General features: G+C 47.8%; 1 pseudogene; it reads right to left on the bottom strand.

Annotated features, from left to right (window-relative positions):
- Positions 1-20181, bottom strand: part of LOC138487583 (zinc finger protein 850-like) — a 673452-nt pseudogene that overhangs the window by 345301 nt on the left and 307970 nt on the right.

Below are 20181 nucleotides of genomic sequence, written 5' to 3'. Positions count from 1 at the left end.
AATGAAATCAACATCCTGCGCTGAAAATGTCCACCCACCAAAAGTAATTCTGGAACTTATAAATATCTTTGCCCCATTACTCACAAAAATTGCGAATGCCTCTTTTCGTGATGGAGTAGTTCCACCAAACATCAAAACCGTAACCATCGCACCTTTGATGAAGAAACCAGAGCTCGATCAAAAGGACCCGGGAAACCAGAGACCCATCACAAACTGTAATTTCATTCTTCAAGTGTTGGACAAGATCGCCACGACCCAAATGCAGGCATATGTCGAAGCAAATTAAATCTTGCATAACCAGCAGTCAGGCTTCCGTGCGCCCCACAGCAATGCCTGATTTACAGACGCATATGCTGACCATAGCTGGCAAAGGGAACACAGGACTACTCATACTTCTTGATCTGAGTACAGCTTTTGATCTTTTAGACCACGAGAACCTCAAACAGGTACTCGAGAAGGGGGCAAATTGCTCCAAAGAAGCAATTGGTTGGCTAACATCCTTCCTCTCAGAAAGGAAATCTAAGGTCCATTGCGGGGATAAATTCTCCCACGAGACGTCCATATTCGGTGGGGTTCCACAAGGTGCCAGTTTATCACTGCTCCTCTTTAACCTTTACCTCCGGTTCCTCTGCATAGTATTAGATAAAATCGGTGCCCATTTCACCAACTACGCAGATGACACTCAGTAGGTGGTAGTACTGAGTGGAAAGGATATACAAGACAGTGACAAAGTTAAGGCACTTTACAAGACAATTGAAATCTGGAGGGACAACAACTAGATGTGCCTAAATGGCAAGAAAGCAGAGATGATGGTCTTCGGATCAAATCAAGCTCGGGCCAAACGAAACCATCAGTAGGAGTCCTTTTCTATCAATGACTGCCCCATTAAGGTGGTTAGCAAAGTGAAAACACTGGGGATATTCATGGAAGCCTCAGTGAGCGCCGAGGCTCAGGTTATGCAAATGAATAGGCACTGCTCCTATTATTTACGGCTCCTCACAGCAATTCGACCTTACTTGAGTGAGGGAAATTGTGCATCCATAGCCAGAGCAACCATACTCTCTCGATTGGATTATGGTAATGCACTTCTATTAGGGGCAAACAAATGGTGCATAACACAATGCCAAATGATTCAGAACAGCACGGTAAGAATCATAAAAAAGAAAACCAAGAAGGAGCACATTAGTGAGGACAGCAGAGAACTGCATTGGTTATCTGTGGAAGACAGAATCCAGTTTAAAATCCTGACCTGGGTACATAGGTGTACACATGGGAAAGCACCAGAATACCTTAAAGAAAAGATGACGCACTATGTACCAGGCCAAGCCCTTAGATCAGAAGCACAGGGTCATATCATGGTTGCACCTCATGAGCGAACAAATGGCCTAGGCAAAGCCTTTCACATAAAGGCCCCAACCAAATAGCACAACCTACCACTGCATTTAAGATTAGAACCCATATATACTATCTTCCGAAGGAAACCTAAACTCACCTGTTTAAGTAACTCCTGTACCAGACTCAGAATAGCCTCCTCTGACCTCTCTACTTGTTTCACGTTTATGTCTTGTTAACCTGTTAGCACTATGGCCTTGTCTTAATGTTTGGCGCCCCGATGCCTGAGGGCTTACAGCGCGGTATAAGCAAATAAATTAAATAAATAAATAAATAAAATATCCAGGCTAATAAGCTGAACTACAATTTCCAGGATACTTTGTAGTCCTTTAGGCTATTTCTTACCCAACAAGCGTGACAGCGCTGGTGCAACTGGGTGAAGCCGGTCTGTGGCAGTCCGTGGTGTACGTGTCTACGTGGAACGCTGATCAGATAACAGTAATTTAAGGTGGGTTGGTAGCTACCCCTGTTGATAATGTCTATTGACGTTATGTGTTATTTACTGTTCGCGATGAAGGATATTAATCTGGGTTTTATCTCATACGCACTTGAATATAACTAGAAAGCTGAAGTTTGCATGGGCATTGCCGACTAATGCCGCTTCCACTGTAACCGCAGCAGATGAGAGCTTTAAGTTAGCACTCATCAATGCTAGGTCTGCTATAAAGAACGCTGTTTCTTTGCGCAACTTCATTCTAATGAATAAAATCGATATAATGATGATTACAGAAACATGGTTCACAGAGACATGCCAATCACATTTACATATGCTGACACCACTTAACAATGTTATTAAATCGTTGAATAGAGAGGGGAAAAGGGGAGGTGGAGGGGCTATTATGTATAGAGATAATAAGCATTTGGAGAGTACCAATACCCTAAAGTGGGATGATACCTCGCAGGTGTTAGTATGTTCCTTGCAATTCTCACCGAATGAGTCCTTCAGACTTAGTCTATGCTACAGACCTCTGGGTCCTTCTACTATGTTCCTTAATGCCATGGATACTTACTTGGGGGTGGAGGCAAGCAACCAGCCAAACACTGCGATTGTTGGTGATCTTAAATCTCTGGTGTAATGAGCCAGAAAATGTGGATTGCTCACATCTTAGTAGCATTCTGGACATTGTTTGGATCCCATAATATCTAGAGGATTTAGGCTAAATAATGTGACTATCAAGCAAGTCAGCTGGTCCGAACACTTTATGGTCCGGTCTAATTGGGTATTGACGCCTGCTGTACATAGAAGTACAACACCTCCTATTATAGATTAACACCGACAAAAGAAAGATCTGGACGAGAATTGCAGACGTCAATTTGATGTCACATATCCCAGAACGTTACGATATGTCATAAGGTGAGGCAGACTATACGCGCCTGATGCAACAGTTACAAGCAAACTGTGATTTCCTTACACCTATAACAAAAAGTTTTTAAAAAACTACCAGGAGAGGGAACCAATGGTTTAGTGAGATTGTAAAAAACATCAAAAAAATGATCACAAGGCCGAAAAGAGATGGTGTTTGGCTCAGCCCAGTGAAGATCGCATAATAGCCAAATTAATACTAAAATGCTATAAAGGGGCGATCAGACAGGCAAAGGCACTAAGCCTACAAAATCAGATTAATTTAGCCTAAAACAGACCGAAATAACTATTTAAGGCAATTGGAAAGTTAGTGAATCAGGACTTGCCTGCACTCAAGTTTGAAGATGGCCAACAATTTTAAAAACTTCTTTTTTGATAAGGTGGAACAGATCAGAGTACATATTGATAGTCAATCCAGTGGCGAACCTGACCCCATCATGCCGATCCATGAGGAGGGGGGAATATCCCCAAATACAGAGTTTCATTTCACTCCAGTGGATATAGAGACCATCAAAAACCTAATTTGTGCACTAAAACCAACACATCATAGCTATGATCCTATCCCGGCATACCTAGCACAAAAACACGCAGTCTTGAGTGGCCCAATGCAAAGCTTTGTTAATGCATCGCTGGCTCGGTGATGTGTGCCACAGGATTTAAAGAAATCATACTTGACACAGCTATTAAAAAACCGAGTTTGGATCCTCATGTATTGGCTAATAACTAGAAAAGGTTGTGACCATGCAACTCCAAAAACATCTGGAATAGAACAATATTCTCGATACATTCCAGTCTGGCTTTCGGCCGGGAGATGGAACGGAGACAGCACGGATCAAAGTATGGGATGATATACTTGAGAATATAGATAGTGGCAATGCTAGCATGCTCATTATGTTAGACCTGTCGGCAGCGTTCGACGCGGTCGACGTGAACATTCTGAATGCTAGATTGAATGAAGTGGCACATGTCTCCAAAGAAGCACAGAGATGGTTTGACTCTTTTATGGGGGACTGCAAGCAGCAGGTTAAGATGGGCTCTTTCCTATCGGAAATTCGGACTCTACTTTACTTTATAACATTTGTATAGCGCAGCCATGCACCCAAGGGCGTGAGGGCGCTACATGACAGAACAACACAGGAATAAGGCAACATAATCCAGAGTATCAATAAGAGTAGGGGGAGTCTCAGTAAGGAGATTTACAAGATAGCTTATTGAAAAGGTGAGTTTTCAACCTTTTGTTAAAAATCTCTAGTGACTCAATGCTTCTCGTCTGCAAAGGGAGAGCATTCCAGACCTTAGGCCCCGCGGCAAAGAAGGCTGAGTTGGCCACATTAGTGGTTCGGCATTTTGGAACAAGTATCAGGTGTTGATTGTTCGATCTTAAGGCTCTGGTATTTGATCTCCTAGGGAGGAGCTGTTGTAGATAGTCTAGCATCTTGCCCTGAATTATTGTCAAGTCCTAAACAAGATTTTGGACTCCACAGGGAGCCAGTGAAGAGCACCTCTTGACATGTTCTCTGCGCTTGAGCTTCATAACGAATCTGATTGCACCATTTTGGCAGACTTGGAGTTTGTTACAATCTGTTTTTTCTAAGCCAATTAGCAGGCTTGAGCAATAATCATATAGTCTGCGGAGTACCTCAGGGCTCCTCTCTATCGCCGGTTCTCTTCAATCTTTATATCCGCTATCTCCTAAAAATGTTGGCACAATTTAATCTGCAGTATCATTCTTATGGGGATGATATGCATATTTATGTGAGCCTAAAACAACCAGTGGAGGCAGTAGAGAACATCCTGGAATGTGCAGAGGCAGTTCGAGGATGGATAGTAGATAATAAGCTTCAGCTTAACCCTAATAAGACAGTCATGATCATTTTCGTATCTAAGAAGAATCTAGGACCCCAGGTGGTCCCATGCCTTCCGATATATTTGGTAATATTGTAAAGTACACAGACTCTGTTAAGAATCTGGGGTGTATTTGGCAGTCGGACATGGGGTACAATCGAGAAGTGAACCAAATAGTCAAATCAGTGTATTTTCAACTGAAAATGCTGAAACCCCTCCTCCCTCTAATCTCAGAAGGTGATCGAGCAATGGTGGTGGGCTCACTTCTTAATGCCAGGCTGGACTTTTGCAATGGCCTTCTAGCAGGATGTCCTAAATATCAGTTGCAACGCCTGGCAGTGACACAAAATACAGCAGTACGCGTAGTGTTCTCACTACCTTGGAAAAAAACAGTTTCAGAATTTAGGAAGAAACTGCACTGGCTTCTGGTCCATCGACAGATCCATTTAAAGCTACTGTGCCTGGTGTCCAAGTGTATACACAAGCTTGAACCCTCTGACCTAGCTGCCAAGATGCAAACTTATAACCCCAACAGATCCTTGAGCCCTATTGCTTTAAATCAACTGGTGGTTCCCACCTCTTGATTTGTCCATTGGGAGGATAGAAGGTTTTCGATGGCCGGCGCTCGTGTATGGAATGGCCTACTGAATCATTTAAGGAAGATAGAATCTTTGACAGTTTTTAGAAAACAACTTAAAACATATCTGTTTGTGGTACATCATGTGAGTAGTGACTGATGCTTTATTATTCATATAAGATCTGGTCCTAGATGTGGCCCGCCGCTTGGTTCCCGCAGGGCATTTGCGCTATACAAATTCCATATCAAATCAAACATATGCTTGCAGAAATGAGTGGTGCAGACACCAAATCAGGTACACACTCCTCGCTCTCAGAGGTCTCAGGTATGCTTACCCCTGAGATTACACAGTACAATAATTTAGAACCCAGACAGCCTAAAGAAAGGTTTCAATCAGCTAGTGGGCCTCATTACGAGACTGGCGGTAGCCGCGCCTGTAGTACAGGCACGGCTGCTGCCGGTATCCATTTTTTTCCAGCACCCTCGAATGGGCAATTACCGGGTCATGCCGAGTTTGGCGGACTTGGTAATTGCCCATTCGTGGGTGCCGGTAAAAAGGGACTCCCCATCCCCATTCGGCCCCATAGGACTGAATGGGAATGGGGAGGGTGGTAGTACCGGTACCGTTAGTAACGATACCGGTGCTACCATCCTGTTCTGCTCGCGGGTGCCAGTACGGCCACCAGGTCATACCTGGTGGCTGCAAGGACAACCGCGAGCAGAACTCCTAGTATGGTGGTACGGAAGCAACGGTGCCGGTAGCGATACCGGCGCCGTTGTTGCCTTACGGCCAGCCTCGTAATGAGGCTGCACCGCATTCAGTTTATCTTCTTTACTCAGTGCAGTTACTTTTGGAAAGTATCCGGTCAGCTTTCTTTCCTTTGATGAATGCAGCGGTTTAGCTATTATTTTCGGACTGCACACCCTGCGACAACGGCGCATGGGTTTGTGTTCTCCAATTACTTTTGTGCAATTGATTACCTCGGTTACCTCATCTTTATCATCCATTTTACACACGGTAAAAATACCAGACAGGCTAACCAATATGGAAGGCGCACAGCCTTATGCACAAGAATAAACTGGCGAGAGTATTCAATAGACTCCAATAAGCACCTCTTGAACAGCAGAGGAAAGGTATCACAGCGCTGGAAGCCAAACTCATAGGCAGACACAGAATGAATATCAATATCTCAGAGCTATATAGTACTGCAGCAGGGAACGCAAGTGTATCACAACAACTGGTGAGGGGGCGGGTAGGCACTAAATTCGGACAGGGGTTAGACGAACAAATAGCAAGAAATTCCACGCACAGCACTATTAGCCAATAACTAATAAGATGTGTAAGCCGTAGGCAGCACGTAGTAATCACAGTAATCTCGGCAAGATACAACCATGAATCAAATCTCTCAGCATTACCTATTTTGTGCTGTTGCTGATGCGGTGCAGCAAACAGCACTTGACCCAGCACTTACACCAATGTGTATGCACGTTCCTTTTAGTAGGGGTTTCTGGGTAAGTGGTCAGGGCTTAGGAAAACAAACAGCTAACACGCTGATATATCTTCCATGCAGATCAGGTTCATCAGGACGAAGGGCAAGCAAACGGCACTTGGCCCAGCACTTACACCAATGAGCGACACACACCCAACAATTGCAATACTGATATTTATGGGCACAGAATGCATTCATCCCTAAAACTCAGGACATCCTGCCCAGCCTCTTCCTCCTCCTCCTCCTCCTCCTTCTCCACTCCTGGTCTGCCGTTTGCTGCCTCTCTTCCTCCCTTCTCTTCCTTTCCCTTGTTCACCCCTGACGATGTTTCTAGACAAGTCTGATCTATGAAAGTCTCATCAAAGCAGGTTCTTCCTTGTTCATCCAGAACCATCAAGGACCACATCGACACCCTTGCTCCAGCTGTGACCGATTTTTGCAATCACTCTTTTGCCACTGAAACCTTACCCTCCCCCAGAAGCACTCCCTTGTGCATCCCCTTCTAAAGAAGCCCACTGCCGATCCTTTCTCTCTGGCTAACTATCGCCTAGCTCCATGACTCCTTTACTCAGGAAGCTCTTGGAAAAGCTGCCATCTACCAGATTAATCTGCACACTGAATCTGTTGTTGTCTTCATGACCACCAGTCTGGCTTTAGAGCGGCCAGGAGCACGGAAACTGCTCTCCCAAGCATCCGTGAAGACCTACTCTGTAACCTTGACTCTAACCTTCCTTCTGTTCTCATTCTCATCGATCCTTTTTCTGCTTTTGATATGGTCAACCATGCCATCCTGCTCAATCGCCCATGTAATAACCTGGGTATCACTGATAAGGCCCTGGCCTGGCTGACCTCCTTTGTCACTGATCGGCCTTCTCAGGTCCAGTTGTGGTCATTCCTCTCTTCTATCTCTCTCTACCTGTGGTGTTCCCCCGGGGTCTAACCTTTCTCCCTGGTTGTTCAACCAATAACTGGCACCTCTTGCCCACTGTATCGCTGCTCTCTGCTCCAACTTTCAGTATTATGCGGATGACACCAAGCACTCTTTCAGGCTCCCCTCGGCTACCTCTACTCCTTCTCTTATTCCAGACTGTCTGTCCTCAATTCAGGACTGGTGAGCCGCCAATGATCTCTGCCTTAATGCCAGTACGATGGAGATCCTCAACATCAGAACTCCACCCTCTCCTTCTCTCCTCACATCTCTGGTGTCTCTAACAAGTCAAACTATCAGCTGCACCTCCTCAGAGGTATTCTTCCTTTCCTCACTTTCCCCTAGAAACTCACTGGGCCTCATTACGGCTTTTGCGTAATGGGTTAACGGGCTCCGCTAATGGAGGCGGACCCGTTAAACCCATTATGCAAAATGACGAGGTCCCCTCGCGGAACCCGGTAAGGACGCCTGGTAAAACCCGGCAGCATTACCGGGTCCTGCAAGAGGACCAGGTAGCTAACAATGGGCTGGTCGTAATCGGCCCGTTGTTAGCTCCCTGCACCCATTCCCATTGAGCCCTATGGGGGCTCAGATGGGAATGGGGAAGGTCTGGGCCCGGGTTCGGAATGGCCCGGTAATTCCCCCTTCTGGGAACCCGGATCCGGATCCGGTTTTGGTGGCAGCCATGCCGCCAATAGCGGCATGGCTACCGCCAAAGCCATAATGAGGCCCACTGTCTCCAGTGCTCTGGTCCTCTCTATGCTGGACTGCTGCAACAGTCTCTTTCTAAATCTTCCTGCCTCTACTCTCCATCCTCTACAATTTATCCAGAACAGGAACTCGATACTTGTCCTTGACCACAAGCCCAGGGATTGTATCTCTCGAGCTCTTTAATCTCTTCATTGGCTCCCAGTGGCTGCAAGGATCAGGTTCAAGACCCTGTGCATCGTACACAAGGCTTTCTTGAGCCTAGGACTGCACTACCTCCAATTCTCTCTTCCTAAACATCTCCCTTCTTGAGCTCTCCGCTCATTCACCTCCAACTCTGTGAGGGTCAGTCGCTTTTCCAAGCAGAGAGTTGGGGCAGATCTCTATCTTCAGCTGGGGCCTTCCTCTGGAACAGCCTCCCTGCTGCTCTCAAACTTGAGCAGAACCACCTGCGGTTCCGGAAGCAACTCAAGCCCTTCCTCTTCGCTTCGGCTTTATCTCCCCTGCTGATGACCCGTCTGCTCCATGCATTGGTTTACCTGGCCACCTTCTGAACCTGGGCCCAGGTCCCTGCCTGTCCAGTTGCACCTCGCACTACCTCTTGGCTGCCCCAGCACTTGTGGTCTGTATCTGTAACCCTACAGTCCCTTCTCTCTGCACTTATGAGCCACCTGCTGTCTGCACCTTTTGATTACCTGCACTTCTCCCCCCACCCCCTCCTTGGCACTTCTCCCCTTCCACTTCCCTGCACTTGCGCCATCTGAATGACACAAGGCCTAGTAAGATCGTTGTTTTTTCCTCCCTATTTCCCCCGCCTTGTCTTGTCACGCCTAGAAACACTTGTGTACATGCGCGTTATAAATGCCATATCATATCATACCATTTTACAGTGGCAATGCTGGCATAGCTTTTGAGCAAAGGCAGCATGAAAATGTCTTGGAAAATGGTAAGGTGGCAGAGGATAAAAGCCTGTCCAGACAATATCAATTGACCCCCTATAATGAAGCCAAAGACTTAAAACCCAGCCCCCCCCAAAGGTTTGATTCTGTCTCTGACCCTCATTTATTTCTACCCACCTGTAGGTCTCCCGGTCTCTGATTCAAGTGTCTCCATGGAACAGACATCTTCAAGACGCATTGTGTCGATGGCTGTAATACTTGCATGTCCTGTAATTCCATGAAGAGAACAGTCTAATGAAAAGAGGTGCAGAAATCCTGTATGATAACATTTGCCATCAGCAAAAAGGGAACTTGTAGGAACACAGGGCGAAGAGTGTCCATCCCAAGACATGCAACAAACCAGGATATTCTGCAACACGATGGGAACAGATAGGCAACTGAGCGAGCCCTGCAATGTCTCCTGTCAGGATCAATGTCTCATGCCAGGATAAGCACTCCCTTGTGTGCCTCCTTCTTCAGAAACGATCAGCAGACCGTTCCTGCCCAGCCAACGATTACCCCATCTCCATCACCCCTTTCCTGGGGAAACTGCTTGAAAAGTTGTCCCTGCCCCAATTTAACTCCCACAGTGAAATCTCCACGACCATCAATCTGTATTCCGAGCATCCAGAGGCACGAAACTACTTTTCTGAACACCTGTGAAGAACTGCTTGCATCCCCTGATTCCAACTCCCCGGCTGTCCTCATCCTCCTTGATCTCTCTTCTGCATGTGACACAGTGAACCACTCCATCCTCATAAAAAGGCTCCATGACACCCTTGGTAACTTGGGGTGGGTACTGCACTGGCTTACCTCCTTCCTAACTGACCGCTCTTCCAAAGTCATACTGGGCACCTTCTCCTCCCCTACCTCTTTCTCCACCTGTGGCGTATCTCAGGGCTCCATTCTTTCGCCTTGGCTCTTTAACATATACCTTACTTTGCTGGAACGCCTCATTACCTCCTTCCCCCCCAACTTCCAGTGCTATGTTGACAATACAGAACTCTTCTTCAAACTTCCTACAGAAGCCCTTGCACCCTCCACCATCCCTGACTGCCTCTCAGACATCCAGACCTGGTGTACTTCTAATGATCTCTGCTGCAATGCCAGCAAACAGAGATCCTCCCTATTGGGACACTGGCACCCTACTTCTTCCCTTCACTCTGGCCTTATTCCACATTCCCCCCCTGCTCTCTGTTCAGAAGCCAGAAACCTCAGGGTCATCTTCGACTTCTCTCGCTCCTTCCTCCCTCATACCCGGGACATTGCCAAGAAGTCCCACTTTCAACTTTTCTTTCTGAAAGGAATTCGTCCTTTGCTCACCTTCTTCCAGAGACTTAATGTTACCCAGGCACTAGTTCTCTCTAGGCTTCACTATTGCAATAGCCTTCTCCTGAATCTACCTTCTTCCACTCTGCAACACGTCCAGCTAACCCAGAATATGACAGCAAGACTTATCCTTGGCCTCAAGCCCAGGGACCGCATCTCACCTGCCCTACAAAGTCTTCACTGGCTCCCTGTCGCAGCACAGATTAAATTCAAATCCCTCTGCATCATCCACAAGGCTGTCTGGGGTCGGGGACCACTCTATCTGCAAATCCTTCTGACTAAATATTCCCCCTCTAGACACCTACACTCCTCTGGCACCAACTCCTTGTGTGAAAATCGGTTTGCTAAACAGAGGGCAGGTGGTTGATCACTTTCCTCAGCGGGCCCCCTTTTTTGGAACAGCCTCCCTCTTCGTCTTGAGCAGGACCTTCTTAAGTTCTGTAAAAAACTTAAGACCTTCCTCTTTACCTCTTCCTTCCATCCCTCTCTACCCTGCTAATTGCACAGTAGCGTCATTGGTGTGCAGGGCCCTTATGCATCCTCAGGGCCCTGATCCATTACATCCTATTAACCCAGCCGCTGTCTATCCTCTGTACTTACCTCGGCTCACCCTCCAACACTGGATGTTACACTTACCTTTCTTCATAGCATTTCACCTACTGCTCTCCATGAGCACCACAGCACCTATCCCACACCCCTCTCCCCTCTTCACTTGCACATTCTGAACACTCACAAGGAATAGTAGGTTCATCCCCCGCCCACTTCTCTTCTTATATTGTTGTATTTAATAATTTAACCGTATTGTAAGTACTTTGGCTATCATCCCCTGTCCCCTCCCTGATGCTCTGTGGGCGCTTTGAAACAGAATTTGCTTCCTGTATAAGCGCCTAACAAGTAAACAATAAAATCAATATTCAATGCAAGTACTGGAGGCTCCAAGGAGCATATGTGACACTCACCCAACTCTTGCCCTGGACTCCTTCCTCCCACTTCCTCTCCAAGATGAGAAGCAAACACTGAACCTGAGGCTTCATCTGTCCTCAAAGAAACAACAAAGAACAAGTTACAACGTCATGTGAAAATGCCCTTTACACCAACATGATGTTTCCAAAGCGATGCTCAGGTAATAGCAGTAAATAGTAAATACACTTTATTCCGGTGACATTGAACAACAAAAGCCAAATTCAGAATAAAATATTACAGAATGCATAAGAGTACAATCTTCATGCAAAGGGCACAGGAACTACAGTGTATTGGCGGCATTTCCAAGCCTTAAAGAGGTGTGGCCAACTTCATTATGCTGTATAAATGCCATGTAAAGGGGCATAGCCTTTTGACCCACATATTTCTGTAGGATCAAGGTTAATCGGAAGGCTTATTCAACCGTACCTAGGACTCTACATAAGCCGACTTGTGACTGGTGAAGACGTTTTAAATCATCAATATATGAGAGTAACCAATTAGCAAGGATATCGGCGTACGCTTTTCCCAAACCTTCTAAAAGTGCAATGGGCCTATTATTTCATGGGACGATACTGTCCCCTTTTTAAAAACAGGAACTATCACAGCTGAACGCCATGACATTGGCGGCTCTTGGTATTTATTGACCAAGTTAAACCGTTTTAATAGAATTGGGATTTGAACCTTCTGGTCTAAAGAGACCAACGGGAATACCGTCCGGCCCTGGAGCTTTGAAGAAATAATGGGAACAACGTCCAGCCCTGGTGCTCTAAAGAGACCAATGGGAATACCGTCCGGCCCTGGAGCTTTGAAGAAATCAATGGGAACAACGTCCAGCCCTGGTGCTCTAAAGAGACCAATGGAAATACCGTCCGGCCCTGGAGCTTTAAAGAGACCAATGGGAACACCGTTCAGCCCTGGTGCTTTAAAGAGACCAATGGGAATACCATCCAGCCCTGGAGCTTAAAGGATACCAATGGGAATACCGTCTGGCCCTGGTGCTTTATAGAGACCAATGGGAATACCGTCCGGCCCTGGAGCTTTAAAGAGATCAATGGGAATAATGTCCAGCCCTGGAGCTTTAAAGAGACCAATGGGAATACCGTCCATCCCTGGAGCTTTAAAGAGACCAATGGGAATACTGTCCAACCCTGGTGCTTTAAAGAGACCAATGGGAATACCGTCCGGCCCTGGCACTTTAAAGAGACCAATGGGAATACCGTCTAGCCCATATGCTTTAAACAGACCAATGTGAATACCGTCCAGCCGTGGCGCTTTAAAGAGACCAATGGGAATACCGTCCAGCCCTGGCTCTTTAAAGAGACCAATGGGAATACCATCCGGCCCTGGCGCTTTAAAGAGACCAATGGGAATACCGTCCAGCCCTGGAGCTTTAAAGAGGCCAATGGGAATACCGTCCAGTCCTGGAGATTTAAAGAGACCAATGGGAATACCGTCCAGCCTTGGCGCTTTAAAGAGATCAATGGGAATACCAACCAGCCCTGGAGCTTTAAAGAGACCAATGGGAACACCATCCAGCCCTGCTGCTTTAAAGATACCAATGGGAATACCGTCCAGCCCTGGTGCTCTAAAGAGACCAATGGGAATACCGTCCGGCACTGGTGCTTTAAAGACACCAATGGGAATACCGTCCAGCCCTGGAGCTTTAAAGAGACCAATGGGAATACCGTCCAGCCCTGGAGCTTTAAAGAGACCAATGGGAATACCGTCCAGCCCTGGCACTTTAAAGAGATTAATGAGACTACCGTCCAGACCTGGTGCTTTAAAGAGACCAATAGGAATACCGTCCAGCCCTGGAGCTTTAAAGAGACCAATGGGAATACCGTCCAGCCCTGCAGCTTTAAAGAGACCAATGGGAATACCGTCCAGCCCTGGCACTTTAAAGAGATCAATGAGACTACCGTCCAGACCTGGTGCTTTAAAGAGATCAATGAGACTACCGTTCAGACCTGGTGCTTTAAAGAGACCAATAGGAATACCGTCCATCCCTGGCGCTTTATTACTCTTTTGTGCATTGAGTGCAGAGGAACCAGGACCCAAAAAGAACCTAATTTTATTATTTATTTATTTGTTGTTCACATGTTAGGCACTCATACAGTAAGTAAATTCTGTTTCAAAGTGCCTACAGGGCATCAGGGAGGGGACATGGGAATGAGACACATTAAATAAATAGATGTATTAAATACAGAGGAGGGGAAAAAAGGACAAACCTACTACGTCTTGTGAGTATTCAGAACGTGCAAGTTTGGAAGGGAGGGGCAGTGGGGTTAAGTGCTGGGGTGCCGGTGCTCGTGGGTGAGCAAAAGATGAAGTGCAAGGTATGGTGAGTGTGAGCATCCAGGACGGTGGGAATACCGTCCAGCCTGGCGCTTTAAAGAGACCAATGGGAATACCGTCCAGCCCTGGAGCTTTGAAGAGACCAATGGCAATACCGTCCATCCATGGAGCTTTAAAGAGACCAATGGGAATACCGTCCAGCCTGGAGCTTTAAAGAGACCAATGGGAATACCGTCCAGCCCTGGCGATTTAAAGAGACCAATGGGAATACCGTCCAGCCCTGGTGCTTTAAAGAGACTAATGGGAATACCGTCCTGCCCTGCTGCTCTAAAGAGACCAATGAGAATACCGTCCAGCCCTGGCGCATTAAAGAGACCAATGGAATACCGTCCAGCCCTGGCGCTTTAAAGAGACCAATGGGAATACCGTCCCGCCCTGGAGCTTTAAATAGACCAATGGGGAATACCGTCCAGCCCTGGTGCTTTAAAGAGACCAATTGGAATACTGTCCAGCCCTGGTGCTTTAAAGAGACCAATGGGAATACCGTCTGGCCCTGGTGCTTTAATGAGACCAATAGGAATACTGTCCATCCCTGGAGCTTCAAAGAGACTAATGGGAATACAGTCCGACCCTGGCACTTTAAAGAGACCAATGGGAATACCGGCTGGCCCTGGCACTTTAAAGAGACCAATTGGAATATCGTCCCGCCTTGGAACTTTAAGGAGACCAATGGGAATATCGTCCAGCCCTGGAGCTGTAAAGAGACCAATTGGAATACCGTCCGGCACTGGTGCTTTAAAGAGACCAAAGGGGACACCGTCAAGCCCTGGAGCTTTAAAGAGACCAATGGGAATACCGTCCAGCCTTGGAGCTTGAAAGAGACGAATGGGAATACCGTCCATACCTGGCGCTTTATTACTCTTTTGTGCATTGAGCGCAGAGGAACCAGGACCCAAAAAGAACCTAATTTTTATTTATATATTTATTTATTGTTCACGTGTTAGGCACCAATGGGAATACCGTCCGACCCTGGCGCTTTAAAGAGACCAATGTGAATACCGTCCAGCCTGGCACTTTAAAGAGATCAATGGGACTACCGTCCAGCCCTTGTGCTTTAAAGAGACCAATGGGAATACCGTCCAGCCCTGCTGCTCTAAAGAGACCAATGAGAATACCGTCCAGCCCTGGCGCATTAAAGAGACCAATGGAATACCGTCCAGCCCTGGCGCTTTAAAGAGACCAATGGGAATACCGTCCCGCCCTGGAGCTTTAAATAGACCAATGGAAATACTGTCCATCCCTGGGGCTTCAAAGAGACCAATGGGAATACCGTCCGACCCTGGCGCTTTAAAGAGACCAATGGGAATATCGTCCCGCCCTGGAGCTTTAAGGAGACCAATGGGAATACCGTCCAGCCCTGGAGCTGTAAAGAGACCAATGGGAATACCGTCCGGCACTGGTGCTTTAAGGAGACCAATGGGAATACCGTCAAGCCCTGGAGCTTTAAAGAGACCAATGGGAATAACGTCCCGCCCTGGAGCTTTAAGGAGACCAATGGGAATACCGTCCCGCCCTGGAGATTTAAATAGACCAATGGGAATACCGTCCAGCCCTGGAGCTTTAAGGAGACCAATGGGAATACCGTCCGACCCTGGCGCTTTAAAGAGACCAATGGGAATATCGTCCCGCCCTGGAGCTTTAAGGAAACCAATGGGAATACCGTCCCGCCCTGGAGCTTTAAATAGACCAATGGGAATACCGTCCGGCACTGGTGCTTTAAAGAGACCAATGGGAATACCGTCCGGCCCTGGAGCTTTAAAGAGACCAATGGGAATACCGTCCGGCCCTGGAGCTTTAAAGAGACCAATGGGAATACCGTCCGGCCCTGGAGCTTTAAAGAGACCAATGGGAATACCGTCCATTCCTGGCGCTTTATTACTCTTTTGTGCATTGAGTGCAGAGGAACCAGGACCCAACAAGAACCTATTTTTTATTTATTTATGTATTTATTGTTCACGTGTTAGGCACCTATAAAGTAAGTCAATTCTGTTTCAAAGTACCTACAGGGCATCAGGGAGGGGACATGGGAATGAGACACATTAAATACATACAGATATTAAATACATTGGAGGGGAAAAAAGGATGAACCTACTACTATGCCTTGTGAGTATTCAGAACGTGCAAGTTCAGAAGGGAGAGGCAGTGGGTTAAGTGCTGGGGTGCCTGTACTCGTGGGTGAGCAACAGATGAAGTGCAAGGTATGGTAAGTGTGAGCCTCCAGGACGGGGGGTGTGCTGAGGATAGACAGGAGCTGGGGGCGATTGGTGTGGGAGGTCAGGGCCCTGAGAATGCATAAGGGCCCTGGACACCAATCAAGGCAACTGTGAAATTAGCTGAGGACAGAAGGGTTGGGGGGAAGGAGGAGGTGAAGAGGAAAGTCTTGAGGAGCATCCGGAATTTAAGAAAATCCTGTTCAAGACGCAGAGGGAAGGGGGAGGCCGTTCCATAGAAGGGAGCCTGCTGAGGAAAGCGATCAACCACCTGCTCTCTGTTTAGCAAAATACTTTACACACAGAGAGTTGGTGCCAGAGGAACGCAGAGGTCAAGAGGGAGAATGTTTAGTAAGAGAGAGTTGCAGATAGTGTGGTCCCCGTTCCCAGGCAGCCTTGTGGATGATGCAGAGGGATTCAAATTTAATCTGTGAAGCAACCGGGAGCCAATGAAGACTTTTTAGGGCAGGAAAGGGCAGGAAAGATGCGATCCCGGGGATTGAGGCCAAGGATAAGTCTTGCTGCCCTGTTCTGGATTAGCTGAAGGGGTCGCAGAGTGGAAGAAGGGAGATTCAGGGGGAGGATGTTGCAATAGTCAAGCCTAGAGAGAACCAGAGCCTGTGTAACTTTGAGCTTCTGGGGGAAAGTGAGAAAAGGTAGAAATCCTATGAGAAGGAAGAGCTGAAAGTGGGACTTCTTGGCAATGCCCTGAGTGTGAGGGAGGAAGGAGAGAGAGGAGTCGAAGATGACTGCAAGATATCTGGCTTCAGAAGAAATAGCAGGAGGAGAGCCCATGGTGGGAGGCCAGAGAGAAGGGAAGAAGGAGGGAGCAGGGGTCCCAATGGGAAGGATCTCAGTTTTACAGGCGTTGAGGCAGAGGTCGTTGGAGGTGCACCAGGACCGGATGGCAGATAGACAGTCAGGAATGATGGAGGGTGCAAGAGGGTCAGCAGGAAATTTGAAAAAGAGTTTTGTGTCATCTGCATGACACTGGAAGTTGGGGGAGAAGGAGGAGATGAGGAGTGCCAGCTGAGTAGGGTAGACGTGAAAGAGCTATGGGAGAGGATGGAGCCCTTGGGGACACCACATGAGGAGACGGAAGTAGGAGAGGAGAAGGTTCCCAGGATTATATGGGAGGAGTGGTCAGGTAGGAAGGTCAGCCAGTCCAGTGCCCAATCCGAGATACCAATGGTGTCATGGTGCCTTTTTATGAGGATGTAGTGGTTCACCGTGTCAAAGGCAGAGCAGAGATCAAGTAGGATGAGGACAGCTGGGGAGTTGGAATCAAGGGATGCTAACAGTTCATCATGGGTGTTCCGAAGAGCAGTTTCCGTGCCTCTCGATGCCCGGAATCCAGATTAATGGTTGTGAAGACCACCAACAATGTCAGTGTGAGAGTTAAGTTGGGGCAAGGCCAACTTCTCCAGCAGTTTCCCCAGGAAGGGGGTGATGGAAATAGGGCAGTAGTTGGCTGGACAGATAGGGTCTGCTGAATGTTTTTTAAGGAGGGGACGCACAAGGGAGTGCTTGAGGGAGGAGGGGAAAGAACCAGTGGCAAAAGAGTGGTTGCAGAGGTCAGCGAGTGCAGGGGCAAGAGAGACAATGTTGTCCTTGATGGTTCTGGATGAGCAAGGGGAGACCTGTTTGGAAGAGACCTTCATGGAGCGGACAACTCTGGTAACTCCTTCAGGTGTGACAGGGGTGACGGAGGGAAGGAAGGAGGAGGGTGAGAGGCCAAGGGAGGGGGGTGGTGTGGGAAGGGTTGGGAGGGTGAGTAACAAGGCTGTTCAGGATAACCTGAGTTTTGGTGGTGAAGTGAGTGGCCAGTGCGTTGCAGATGGCCTGGGAAGGAATAGGGGAGGAGGAGACAGCGGAAGGGTTGGCTAGTTCCCTGCAGATTTTGAAGAGTTTAGCCGTGTTGCTGGATGCAGAGGAAACCACAGCCTGTATGTGGGCTCTTTTCTTGGTGCATATGGAGAGTCTGTATTGCCTTTAGAGTAGGCAGCAGGCCAGTTTGTCAGAGGGTGAGCCTGAAGTTTGACACTTCTCTTCCGCTGATCTGCATTTTCGTTTCAGGGCTGCAAGATCAGAGTCGTACCAGGTGTTGCGCTTAGAGGCAGGTTTTAAGCGGATCCTCGTGACTGGGACAAGAATGTCAAGGATGTTGGTGATGGACAAGTGGAAGTTGCTGAGAGCAGATTCAGTGCTAGAGTCTGAGTTGGGAGGGCAAGGGGGGATAAATGTGCTAGTGAAGGCAGCAGCTGACACTCGTTTTATCGGGCGGATGTTTGTGAACAAGGTAGGCAGGGCTTTTGGAGGTGCGGTCGAGGTGGCTAGAGGAGATGAGAAAGGGAGGTCAGAGTGGATGAGGGAATCCAGAGTGTGTCCAGCAGAGTGGGTTGGGCTAGAAGGGAGAATGGACAGGGATAGAGATGTGTAGATGTCAATGAATAGAGTGGATGCTGTGGCAGGGGTGTCCAATTGGATGTTAGTCACCCAGGAGCAGTAGGCAGGAGGAGGTTGAAAGTAAGAAAGAGCAGAAATCAGCCCATTCAGAGAGGAACAGGGGGGTGGCGCCTGGAGGCCGGTAAATGATGGCAATGGTCAGGGTGGAGGAGGGAGAGATGACCAACTTGCAAACCAGGCTCTCAGAGGAAGATTAGAATTGGGTCGGTATGACCGACGAAGGAAACCACTCAAGGGAGATTAAGGCAATCCCCCCGCCAGTGCAGTGAGGTCGAGGCTTGGAGGTGATCTTGAAGCCATCCGGTAGCAGGGAGTCAAAAGCAGTGACTGAGCTGGCATTGAAGCATGTCTCTGTTAGAGCGAGTATGTCGACGTTAGTGTCTTCGAGAAGGAGGCAGATGTCAGCAGAGTTTTTGTTGGCTGAGCGGGCGTTAAGAGTCGCCAGGTGGAGACAGTCTCTGTCTGTAAATGTTTTCTGTTGTGGAGTACAGGGGCCTGGCACCCCCAGCTGGCTTTTTTATATGTCTGTCTCTATCTTTGTCAGGCTGTGCTAGGTTTCACTCCATTGACCTGCCCTCACCAGGCCTCCCCACACTGGAGCCGCAGGGCCCGGGCACTCTTAAGATACTCCTTACCATGGGTCCCCGCTAGCCCCCCTCCTCCTCTGTCGGGCTGCAAGTTCCCAGCCTCCTCGGTGTCCCATGCCTCTCTTCACTCTGCGCCCGGGGAGAGGGGAAATATGGTGCTGTCATGTCCCCCACTGCCGATCACGCGGGCCGACTGTTGCAGGACAGGGTAGTACAGGGGCGAGACCATCCCACCATCTGCCCAGTTCTCCCTATGTCTGGGGGAAGTTTAAACGTTGGTGACAGCGATGATTGCACAGTCCTTTTCAGATGTTCTTGAGCAGGCGGAGCAAGTAATTGCCATTCTAGCTGATCTGATTGACACAGGCAGCTGCATTCATAGAGGCCTCCAATTGGATGCCCAGAGATTTTACTTTACTCTGCACTGGGATAGTGCAAGTCTCTAGCTTAAAGCTTTTAAAGTCTGGGGTCAATTAAGAAAGCACCTCTTCTGACCGAAAGCAGCAGAGGAACACCACTGGCAATAGGCAAGCCCTGTAAAGCTGCTGGTGTGGAGTCATTTGCTGGTTGTGACTCATATAATCGCTTAAAGTGGTCATACCCCACAGAGGCAGGAATGGCCATAACGGGACTACGTGCTATAATGAGGTCACCCTGTGAAACAATCTTCCAGAACTTATTTTGATCACGTTTATAGAATCCTGGCTTTGAACTTTCCCATCTACTTTCAATTTCTACCTCTTTTTTCTTCTTAACTGTGGCTTTATAGTCGATTCTCATTTGCTTTATCAAATGCACTTTATCGTGACTATCAGCTTCGAGGGCTGCAAAGAGGTCACTCTTGGCTTTTTACAATCCTCGTCAAACCAGCTTGTACATCTCCTCCTTGTAGTGCCCCTTAACTGAGCAGAGGGTCGAATAAAAAAAGGGCGTATAGTGTGTACTAATTCTTCATAAAATCTGAGCTTTTAAGGCTGGCTTGTGTTTATGTCATTAATAAATACACATAACACTGGGTCCACGACCCATG

The sequence above is a fragment of the Ambystoma mexicanum genome, chromosome 9 (genome assembly GCF_040938575.1).
Source record: "Ambystoma mexicanum isolate Mex_15411 chromosome 9, UKY_AmexF1_1, whole genome shotgun sequence".
Classification (NCBI taxonomy): domain Eukaryota; kingdom Metazoa; phylum Chordata; class Amphibia; order Caudata; family Ambystomatidae; genus Ambystoma; species Ambystoma mexicanum.
This window is presented reverse-complemented; position numbering and strand designations above follow the sequence as displayed.